The sequence below is a fragment of the Herpailurus yagouaroundi genome, unplaced genomic scaffold (genome assembly GCF_014898765.1).
Source record: "Herpailurus yagouaroundi ecotype Mexico unplaced genomic scaffold, PumYag 182, whole genome shotgun sequence".
NCBI classification, from domain to species: Eukaryota; Metazoa; Chordata; class Mammalia; order Carnivora; family Felidae; genus Herpailurus; species Herpailurus yagouaroundi.
In genome coordinates, this window is record NW_024412413.1 from 29062190 (window position 1) to 29074584 (window position 12395).

The 12395-nt window shown below is 40.0% G+C and overlaps 1 long non-coding RNA gene across 2 annotated transcripts in view; it reads left to right on the forward strand.

Annotated features, from left to right (window-relative positions):
- LOC121040633 (uncharacterized) overlaps positions 1–5395 on the forward strand; it is a 397748-nt gene extending 392353 nt beyond the window's left edge. The window contains exons 4-5 of one of the 2 annotated variants that reach the window (XR_005795382.1): positions 3525–3731; positions 5176–5395. This is a non-coding gene — a long non-coding RNA (uncharacterized LOC121040633). Of the gene's footprint in view, positions 1–3524; positions 4104–5175 lie in introns of those variants that run through there. The other variant, XR_005795381.1, reaches the window with a different exon arrangement.
- The last annotated feature ends 7000 nt before the right edge of the window (positions 5396–12395 follow it).

Consider the following 12395-nt stretch of genomic DNA (forward strand, 5'->3'; position numbering starts at 1 on the left):
ATATATTTTATTTCTTTCCTTCCTACTTTTAGTGAGTCTCCATAAAATCCTTACATGTGTAGCTTATTTGTTCCTCTTCTTCCTTTTTATATCACAATACAGATTAGGTGACTCCAAGACGCTTTGATACAGCCCATTTAAAAATCAAACGTGTAAGTGTGATTCCTTCATCATGACTCCTCTAAAGCAATTTCTTGCTCTTGCTATGGAATTTCACTTTTGTATAATACAGTGGTTTAGAAACCTTCATTCTTTATATTCTTAGAAGTCCAAGGTCAAGTGCCAAAATATATGACGTGGTCAAGAGGGAGCCCAGAGAAAAAGGCGGTGGGATCTTCCATGTCTCCATCCACCGAGAAAATCTTCTTTATCTATTTTAAATATTGGATTTATGATCGATTAGTTTGAAGAAATTACTTCACTCTAAAAAAAGCTGAAAGTCATCATTTGACCCATGATTTGTGCAACTCTGGACCACACGAGACAAGAGCCAGGCTGAGGTGGGCTTAGCACATCAGCTGCTACCCAAGGCACTTGAGTCTACATGAGCCAAGGGTCTATTGAACTGTTTGCACTTCTACAGGCCTGGAATGTGGCCTTTGGAACTCAGACCTGTGGGAGAAGCTGGAGCCCTCTCATATGTGTGCCTGTGAACTCTCCTGTTTCTAGAAACAACTAGACCATCATCTTTAAAGTGGACCATGTTCCTCAGTACTTGATTATAGTTGAAACAGCAGCCTACATTATTTTTTTTTCCATTATCTACTTTCTCTTATTTGCTTTTGATTATATTGTCCCTTAAACTTAGCATCCCTTAGAGTGCCTTGGGGGCTCAGTTGGGTAAGCATCTGACTTTTGATTTCAGCTCAGGTTATGATCTCATGGTCATGAGATTGAGCCCCGGGTTGGGCTCTGTGTTGGACATGAAAACTACTTAAGATTCTCTCTCTTTCTCTCTCCCCCTCTCTCTTTCTCTCTCCCCCTCAGCCCCTCCTCTGCTCGCTCTCTCTCTCAAAATACAAAAACAAAGACAAAAACAAAAAACCTAGCATGCCTTAATAACAATCCCTACTTCCTTCACTCCAGACATTGCCCTACCAAAAATCCTACGCATTCTTCCAGAATTAATTAAAAATATAACGCTTTATGAATCTCCCTGTGTTTTCATCACCAGAATTCATTGTTACTTTTGTATGCACAGCTTACAAGCTTTACTTTAACTTCATGTTTCTATCATTTTACCTCAGTTTATGTTTCTTTCAGGCTACTTGCCCTTGACAGCAAGCATGGGCCTTCTATTTTGTTATTCACCTCTACCTTTACCCGTTTAGAAACCACACCATCGGGAATAATCTCTAAAGTGATGTCAGGGAATTGGTCCCTTAAATACCTCCATGCGACTACCACTAGCTACAAGCATAGCTGTTGTACCATGGAAACTGTGGGGGCTTGGACAGGCTGTCAGAATCCCAACTATTGCTTCTCTGAGTGTTGATCCAGCTTAAATTGCTGCCCTATTCTTGCCAAGATGGATTTCCTATCAGTCCTGCTTCTATGCAGTAAGTGCCTTTGAGTCAAAGAGTTAAAAACTGGTGAGGTTGCATCTAGGAAAATGAGGTTTCACTTTTATAGGAGGGAGGGAGTCTCTTCCCCCCACCAAGATTCACCAGATAAGGAAGTGACCTAAAGGAGGAAGAGGCTGGGTGTAGAAAATAAATGTTAGCATAGACATCATTTTTTTAAATGTTTATTTATTATTTTTGAGAAAGAGAGAGAACACACTCAAGTGAGCAGTGGAGGGGCAGAGAGAAGGGGAGACAGAGGATCAGAAGCAGGCTCTGTGCTGACAGCAGAGAGCCCAATGAAGGACTCAGACTCACAAACTGAGATCATGACCTGAGCTGAAACCAAGAGTGACTGAGCCACCCAGGTGCACCAGTATGGGTGTCATTTTTAATTCCACATTTCACAATTTAACTTAATTCAAATATCCAAATCCTGGTTTTTTCAACTCTAAGAGAAAGTCATTAATTCCTATGTGTCTTTATGTATATTATTTGGTTACTTTCAGTACTATTAAAATTCTGCCAAGATTCAGTTGTGGATGACATTTATCTGGGTTTTGAAAGATGCATAGGACTTTTCTAAAGTTGAAAAGATAAAGAAAAGGCAAGTTTAGTCAGAGGGAATAGCATGCACAAAAACTAAAGACCTGAAAGCACCATTAGGTGTTTGGAGAATTTTAAACAGTTTGCTTAATAAGCTAGATGTGGCCGGACAAGAACATAAGCAGCAAAGCATGCAGGCTCTTGTACGTCTGCCAAAGGTGTTGAGCAATAACTTAGCTTTAATCCTGCAGGTGATGGGATGTTGTTAGAGAACTCTGAACAAGAAAATAACATGATCAGACTTATATTTCACTTGGATTAGAGAGATCCCTCTTGGCAGCATGTGGAGGAAGAGATGGGGGAGGGTGGAATTGGATGTAGGAAGCACAGTTGAATAGGAAGCTACTGCAGTAGGATATACAAGAGATGATAAAAGCTTAGTGACTAATTGTAAGAAGGTAATAACAGGTGAGTGTTGATTTCATTCCGTTTCTTGTTTTGGAAAATGTGTCTCAAATCAAGATAGGAAATAAGAGACAGAAGCTCAGCAATGAGTGGAGAAAACAGAACTTCCTGAGAGATATTTTAGTGCAAGTATCTAGTAGGCAATAAGTTCAATGGGTCAGGTACTTGCAGAAAAGTCTAAAGTTGAGATCTAAAGGTATCAGCACATAGGTTATGGGAATTCAGTTTTCCTAGGGGAGAGGTATAGACTGAGAAGAGATCTGAAGTCAGAAACATAGAAATTTAAATAGCAAGCAGAAGAATTCTAGAAAATGGGTGCTATGTAAGAAGAGATCCAAAAGAAAATGTCAGAGAAACCAAGGGCATAGAGTTCCTACAAAGAAGGAATAATTAAAAAAATAAAATGTCAGCATCTGAGTGGCTCAGTCCATTGAGCTTCTGACTCTCAGAGTTGTGAGATCGAGACCCGCATGAGACTCTGTGCTAAGTAAGGGTGGAGTTTTCTTGGAGTTCTCTCTCCCCCTTTCCTCTGTCCCTCCTGCACTTGTACTCACTCTCTCTCTCTCTCTCTCAAACTAAATTAATAATATTAAAAGAAAACAAAATAGGGGTGCCTGGGTGGCTCAGTCGGTTAGGCTGCCGACTTCGGCTCAGGTCATGACCTCACGGTCCGTGAGTTCGAGCCCCGTGTTGGGCTCTGTGCTGACCGCTCAGAGCCTGGAGCCTGTTTTGGATTCTGTGTCTCCCTCTCTCTGACCCTCCCCCGTTCATGCTCTGTCTCTCTCTGTCTAAAAATAAATAAACGTTAAAAAAAAATTAAAAAAAAAAAGAAAACAAAATAATAAAATGTCAAAGGCTAAGTCCTTTGGATTTGGTATTCAGATCATTTATTCTTAATTTTATTCTTTCTTTTTTTTCCTTCTCCTCTTTTCGACTGCCCCCATTTCTTAGGATTCCCTCTTGTTCCTCTTCAGAATTCCTACTTGCAGCTGACAATGGACACACCAAGCCCCTTTGAAGGGCCAAAGGGGAACATTCAGATTTGAAAACAGCCAGATTACAGTTTTACACTTCCTGGTTTTGAAACCCCTGAAAAGCACAAAGCTGAACAAAAATCAAAATGGCTGCACTGATGCTTCAGTGAAGCTCCATTTTGAAGTAACCATTTTCCTCTTTTCCGCAAACATCCTCCCCTACCCCCCCTTTTTTCCCCAGGAACTAGGTACCACCCTGAAAACAACCAAGGGGGCTGGCAGCACTTACGCAATTCCTGTTGAAACCGACTAGATCCCGTATTTCCCTATAAAACGCAGCAGTCCCTTCCTCTGGATAGCCTGCGGCTTTTTGAAGGCAATAGCGAGCTGCATTCTCCTTTGCCTGGCAAAGCAATAAAGCTATTGTTCCTCTTTATCCCAAACTTTACCTTTGTGTTATATTTTGGCTCTGAAGCATGGAGTTCAGTTTTTGACAACATTTTGTTCTTGCACCATTTTTCATCTACTACTGTATCTGCATGGCTTGTGCCAACATTGATCATCTAGTAAGTTTCCTTTTTAATTTTTTTTTTTTATTTATTTAAGTGATCCCTACATCCAATGTAGGACTTGAACTCATGACCCCAAGATCAAGAGTCACATGCTTCTCTCACTGAGTCAGCCAGCCAGCTTTCCTTTAAAAAAAAGTAATAATGTTTATTTATTTTTGAGAAAGAGAGAGGGGAGGGGGGCATGAGCAGGGTAGGGGCAGGAAGAGAGACACAGAATTTGAAGCAGGCTCCAGGCTCCAGAGCTGTCAGCAAACAGCCTGACATGGGGATCGATCCCAGGAACTGTGAGATCATGACCTGAGCCGAAGGTCGATGCCACCCAGGCGACCCACACCCCACCTTTTTATTTCTTTTATCTGGAGTTTTGAAATGCTGTTTTAAGGACTTCAGTAGTGCAATCTACACTTCAGCTTCTTTCCCCATGCCTAGCTGCCATGAGGGATTTTTTACTGGCTTAAATCAAAGACTTGAAGGTATTAGTCATGTAGCTATCTGAGAGCCATCTTTTCGAGCTGGCTTTTTTCATGGTAGAAAAATGGCATACAGAAGTTCCAAACCTCATCTCTGAATATCATAGCACCTGGAGAAAGACCTTCTTTCCCAAACAGCCAAAATTGTCTGGACAATCTGATTGGACCCGTCTGAACAGATCACTTTCGTCTAGAAACAGCACTAGCCTCTTTGGCATAGGCCTACGTTATTTCAAGTCTCACTGAGGTGAAGGAGATAAGATTACACAAATTGGTTTATATCAGTTAGGATCCACTTGGATCTGAGGATGGGGTTAATTCCACCTTAATCAAATGGATCTTACAAAGGAAAGGGCATGGGATGGAATCGATGCTAGGGAGTCAATAAATGCTTACTACCATATCTTCCTCCCTCTGTCTCCAGAAAAGAATCCCCTATGCAAGGCCTGTTTCATGGGCATGTGACCTAAGTAGTTACATACAATTACTAGTATATTGCACAGAGTACATAACACATGGTGTATTATGTATAGGGTATATGGAAATAATTATAATTAATTACCACATTTTTGGTCTTCCTTTACAGGTCTAAATAGCATGAGAAAGGAGATATCACATTCCGTCCTGTATCCCTAGGACTTAACACAATGAATGTTTATGAAACAGAAGTATCTTCCCAAGGGTACAAAGGGTTAGTGCCCGCCTTGCCAGGATAGAAAATTTTCTTCTTTTCTTTCCTCATCTCCCCTCAGAGATGGAGCTCAACTTCCAACTAACATTAAAGAAGTTGTGTTTGTGATCTAGCATCTGGGCTTGTGTAATTGACGTGCTTTCTTAATGCTAGGCGGAAATGATAAGAGTAATAATTGTTCCACCACATGGGCACGCACTGAAACCTGGACCCCTTTGGTTTTGTTTGTTTATTGTTGCCTATTTAATTGTCTTTTAATGCTCTAGTTGTTCAAGAATGAAATAACAATGTTTTAAAAACTCATTTTGCATTTTAAATATTTACATTTACCAAACGAAAACTTTGTAGTGCATAAACATTATAAAATGGGTTATATAACCTCATTTGAACTTAGCAAAATTTTAAATTCAAGGCTTTCAAACATGAGAATGAGGCAAAAACGTTCCTCCTAATCCTGCACAGTAGGCTCGGACTACAGCACGATTTCAGGTAATAGGATTGTAGGGTTTTTATACACAGTTGTGCAGGCAGTGGGCTGTACACAATGGGTGCCTCCAGTCACATTGAGTCCCTGTGATTGGTGCCTCCTGTAGGGGTGCAGTGACATATGTGACAGCTATAAGTCAATATCAACATCCTTTTAATACATTTACTTAAATGTCTTTTGCCTCAACTTTTTTTGAAGGGTCTAGAAATAATCCTTTTTTTCAGAGAGAGAGAGAGACAGAGACAGAGAGAGAGAGAGAGAGAGAGAGAGAGAGAGAGAAGCAGTGGGGGAGGGGCAAAGAGAAAGGGAGAGACACAGAATCCCAAGAGGGCTCAGCTCAGAGCCCGATGTGAGGTTCCATCTCATCAACTATGAGATCCTAACCTGAGCCTAAATCAAGACTCAGATGCTTAACCAACTGAGCCCCACAGGTGCCCCTAGAACCAATACATTTTTTAAAACTAAATTTATTTAAATTCAAGTTAGTTAACATACAGTGTAGTATTGGTTTCAGGAGTAGAACCCAGTGATTCATCACTTACATACGACACCCAGTGCTCATCCCAACAAGTGCCCTCCGTAATGCCCATCACCCATTTAGCCCATCCCCCTGCCTCTTCCCCTCCAGCAACCCTCAGTTTGTTCTCTGTATTTAAGAGTCTCTTATGGTTTGTCACCTTCTCTGTTTTTATCTTATTTTTCCTTCCCTTTCCCTATGTTCATCTGCTGTGTTTCTTAAATTCTACATATGAGTAAAATTGTATGATATTTGTCTTTCTCTGACTGACTTAAGTTTGCTCAGCATAATACCCTCTGATTCCATTCACATTGTTGCAAATGGCAAGATTTCATTCTTTTTTCATCACCAAGTAGTATTCCATTATATATATGTGTGTGTATATATATACACACATATGTATGTATATGTATATATGTATGTATATATATATATATATATATATATATACACACACACACACACATATACATGTCACATCTTTTTTATCCATTCACCATTCAATGGACATTTGGGCTCTTTCCATAATTTAACCGTTGTTGGCAATGCTGCTATGAACATTGAGGTGCATGTACCCCTTTGAATCAGCATTTTTTTTTTGCCCTTTGGATTAATACCTAGCTGTGCAATTGCTAGGTCACAGAGTAATTCTATTTTTAATTTTTTGAGGAACCTCCATACTGTTTTCCAAAGTGACTGCACCAGTTTGCATTCCCACCAACAGTGCAAAAAGTTTCCTCTGTCTCCACATTCTTGCCAAACAGAACCAATATATTTTTAAAGAAAAAGAATAATAATTACATGAGTATAACTTCTTAAAATAATATAACTGATATCATATTTGGTTATATCCTTTTAAATTACCAAGAATCATTTTAAAATATCATTTCTATATTTATATGGTCAAATGAGAAATTTGACAAATTTCAGAACTTTCTAACTCTGTGTCTGAATGCTTTTTATGTAAGTTCAAGCATCTAGCACAATCTGCCCCCAAAATAAGGCCTTAATGTTTTTTTGCATGCATGCATGAATTGCTCAGGTAAATAGCATAAGTAACATGAGTTATGATTCCATTTATGTTAGGATAGTTCTCTTTTTTTTTAAGTGTATTTATTTTTATTTATTTTTGAGAGGGAGGAGGGGCAAAGAGAGGAGGGGAGAGAGAATTTCAACAGTCTCCACATTGTCATCATAGAGCCCAATGTGGGGCTCAAACTCATAAACCATGAGATCATGACCTGACCTGAAATCAGATACTTAACTGACTGAGCCACCCCAGGTGCCCTGTTAACACCTTTTTTAAATGTATGCTTCCCATTTCTTATTTGTTTAAAAGGGAACTATAAACATTGACTTGGGTATCTGTACATTGAATTAAAGATAATATCCAGACACTTAATTGACTGTTAGACATTGGGTATGAATGGATGTGATACCTGGAAACCCAAAACATTATTGCAGGCCACCCATCAGAGGGGTGCTCTATAGGTGACAGATAATAAATGGTGGAGTCATGCTAAAATCTAGTTTTCAATAGGATCACTGGTTCATTTTCATGGTCACTGAATGTATAGTTGGGATTATCATTCTTGGCAATTGGGGTAACCCCACATTGGATCTCAGACCTGTAGAATGAGAGCTATGACAGCAAGGAACGCCTTGTGAACATCAATGACATCTCCCCAACCTCTCCCCACATCACATCAAGATACTAAATTAAAAAAAAAAATACCACATCTCAGGGTGAGATGAGAAGATTATGCCATCTGTGAAGATCTAAAAGATGCAATGGTGAGGGTTCTTATCATGTATTCATTTAATATGCTACTCTGCTTCCTATGCAAAATGGACAGATTTTAGAGAGAACATAGTCTACTCAAAGCCCAACATGGTAGCTGGCCTGATCAAAACTGCTCTGCTGGGGGCACCTGCATAGCTATGTGGTTGAGTACCTGACTTCTACTTAGGTCACAATCTCGCAGTTGGTGAGTTCAAGCCCCACATCGGGCTTGCAGTTGTTAACCTGTCAGCTCAGAGCCTGCTTCGGATCTTCTGCCCTCCTCTCTCTGCCCCTCCCCTACTTGCACTTTCTCAAAAAGAAATAAACATTTTTTAAAAATGCTGAGCTGGACTTGCTATCTTTTCAAGAGCCAACTAATAAGTCTCAAGGATATGGTATGTACCTGTTTACCTGGCAAATGCTTCTTTCCTATCCAATGAATGAAAAACCACAGAGACTGTGCATTTTCGTTGAGATGAATGACAATATTCATATATGGTTTTGCTCTGGGAATAGAACTCCCCCAATCTCTGTCATAATGTAGTCCAAAGAGATACAAATTCATGTTGAGAGAAACAGTCTACAGGATATTACATTGATCCATTATATTGATGACGTTTTGCAGTTCAATCAGAATGAGCAAGAGTTTATTAAGATTATAAAAGCTTAGGGAAGATACATTTACTCCACAGGGAGTGAGAAAAACTTATGAGGATTCAAGAACATGACAATTCAGTACAATTTTATAGGGACCTACGGGGAGGGGTGTGCTGATACAATGCTTACAAAGTAAAAGATACATTTCTGTATTTTAATCCCTTACGACTGAGAAGGAAGCACAGTGCTTGGAGGGGCTTTTGGGTTCTGAGGCAACAGATTTTACATCTAGATCTGCTTCTCTGGCTAATATACTAAGTGACACAGAAGGCCACCAGCTCTGAGTAAGGCCAAAGGCAATAAAGGGATCTGCAGAAAATTTAGGCTACAATGCAAACAGCCCTGCCAGTGGGGCCAGTTGTGTTTGAAGAATAAGTGGTTAAAAGAGATGTAGGGTGGTGTTAGGGCAAGCCCCAGAGAGAGAATTGGAACACAAGCTCCTGTGGTTCTGGCCTATGGCCATAGCATCAGCAGAGGGCGATTTTATTCCTTTTGAGAAACAGCTCCTGGTAAGACGTCGGACCCTGGAAGATGTAAAACAATTTACCATGTGGCACCAAGTGGCCACATCTCTGAAACTGTGTATTATAAATGGGGTTCTGTCAGGCCTGCCAAACGTAATATCAAAAAGACCCAGGACAGTCCATCATAAGAGGCAAATGGAGTTGAGTTTGAGCAGGATCAGAGGGCCTAAGTAATCTTCATGGCCCAGATTTCCAAAGCACTCACCAGAGTTGTTCGTTCCAGTGACCTTCTTCCAGTTTTCATTTCCCCTACCCATATAAGGATCTTGTACATCCAGATAAAAGAGGAAGAAAAAACTTAAGTTTGGTTTATGGAAGGATCAGCATAATATGAAGGTTCAAACCAAAAATGAACAAGGGATACATTATAACCATACCGGACGGAAAAGGACCGAAAGATCAGAAACAAGGATGTTTGGAGGAGAGACATGTGATTGAACATAAGGAAATGGGCATGAAGTGTGAAAACTTGTGTTATTGCATGTTAATACCCACCAGAAAACATCTACTGTGGAGAAATGCACTGAACAACCAAGAAGACAAAACGATTCAGCTGGTCTTTGCCTAGAGCTGTCCCAGAACTGACACAATGGGCGCATGAACAGGTTAGTCATGGTGGCAGATATGGAAATAGGCACCAGCTTAATGGGCTCCATTTACAAAGACTCTGGTCAATTCAGAATGACCAAACTGCCAGCCACAAAGCCCAACGCTGAGATCTTGGTATGGCACCGTTCCTCAAGAGAACTAACCAGGCACTGGTGGTAAGTCATCTACCCCCTTCATTCCAGAAGGGCTAGTGTTTGTCTTCACAAGAATACACGCATATTCCAGGTATGGCTTTGCTTTTTCTCTCCGCAGAGCTTCACCCAGCATGGCTATTCAGGGGCTTGCGTGGAGCAAGATCTACACACGGGGAGTCTCATGCAGAATACTGTTTGACCTCAGGGCCCCCATTTCATAGCAAAGTATGCACAGGAGTGCCCATGGGATGCACATTGTAGGAGTTGTATCACATGACCACACCATGTGAAAGCAGATGGCCTAATAGAACATTGGAATGGAAGACGAGTGGCAGTCTGACCTTAGAGCAAGTGAAAATTGGACTGGGTTTGCTGATTTTTCAGAAGAGTTGAAAATAATCCATGAATTTAAGGAACGTCAGAGATGCTTATTCCAGCCTCATGATTTCCCCTGACTTCTTCATCTCTCTGAAAAGACTCAATAGCATGTCAAGGTACCACCCCATAGGCATGAATTTAAAAGACCAGTAAACAAGTACGCTTTTAGCTACACAACAAATCCTTCAGTTTCTAGTTTTACCGTAGAAAAATAATGCCAGATGAGTATAATTCTGAAATTTTGTGCTGATCTGCTAGGGGTGGGGGTGGGGAGAGAAAAAAAAAAAGAAAGTCAGATTTAGGAAATTAAATTCTTGAGCAAAATCCTCTTTTAATTTCCCCTCAAACAAAACCCTTCATGTAGTTTTGGCCAAAGCATAAACTTGAAGAATATATCCACTAACAGCTGCCTCGGAACCTAAAAATCAACCCCTTAAAATAATATATTTAGATCCCTAAGCTCAGTATTAATTAAATTTCTTTCATCTTTTGAGGTAACTTGTTTAAATGAATATCAGGAGCCAGAAGACATGAATGCAATTTCTATCTATTTTGAGTTATTAATAAAGAGATTTTAGACCTGGCATAGGAAATTAATGTTTCTTTTCAAAGGACTGATTATTCCAACTCATTGCAATGCTGAAATATTCAGAGCATATTTCTGAGGCAACATTAAAGATTCAATCCTGATATTTAAGATATGATTGGTTATGCATTTAGTTGTTTCTCTCTTTACACTCATGGTCTTTTGAGATCATGAATTTCAGCTTGTTATTCTGAATTTATTATCAGGGAGCCCTTCTAGTTAAGAAAAAGAGATAACCAATTAGTTTCCTAACCGTATGTTGTTACTTCATTGTTACTCTCGTAATGCTAGTTATGGTGCTTTTTACCTCTCAGATGGATTTGACAACATCCTAGCTGTCAGGTGGCCTTCTCTCTGTCCACGGAACATATGCTTAAGCGATCAATTGTGTCATAGCTCACGGCTCACCCTCATCCCTAGCCAGTGCACTCTGCCCTTTAGCCAGAATGAATTACTTGTTGTATCTTCACCTGAGTCCCTGCTCATTAAGCATGAAAAGCCCTTTCTCTTAGCTTCAGTCTTTAGAAATCTTTCCATTCTTTCCACAGTATGAAGTAACAAAAGGAAAACTCAGCTGTACCCAGGGGACTTGGATCTTAATCCCAGCTTTACCACTAATGACCTATGCATATTTTGACAAGTTTTTACTTCTCCAGACTCAGTTTTCTCATCTGTAAATTGAGAACCCATGAACTAGATCAGTAGTCCTCTCTTGACATAAAGTACATGTACGCCTACATATCTGTGAAAAAAGAATATAGGCAGTGGTGTTCAAGCTTCTCAAGACAGGATTCTAAGGAAAAGGATCTCATTAAAAAAACATTAGAATCAGAACACATCAACTGTTAGAAACACTGCTGTAGGGGCTCCTGGGTGGCTCAGTTGGTTAAGCGTCCAACTTCAGCTCAGGTCATGATCTCACAGTCCATGAGTTTGAGCCCTGCATCAGGCTCTGTGCTGACAGCTCAGAGCCTGGAGGCTGCTTCAGATTCTGTGTCTCCCTCTCTCTCTGTCCCTCCCCTGTTCCTACTCTCTCTCTCTCTCTCTCAAAAATATATGTTAAAAAATTTTTTAAAGAAGAAACACTGCTTTATTTAGATGAATCAAAAGATAGAAATAATAAGTCAGGAAAGCAGGCAGTTCAGGATGACCCTGTAATGACCATGATGTGGCTGGAGAAGGCCATTTTCTTTATGAGGTTGTGGTCAATGCAGCATTATGCAGATAACCAACCGGGCTCAGACCATGTGAAAATATGACAGGCAGTGTTCTTACATGACATTTCTTCATTCCCTTAATGATGTCGGCCAGGATATATCTTCTTTCTTAATGATTAATGATTGTAAGGAAGTAGGGGGGATATATGTTCAGTGCTATTATGAGTATAAAATGTAGAAATATACATATGGAGAGGAATATATATATATACACACATATATA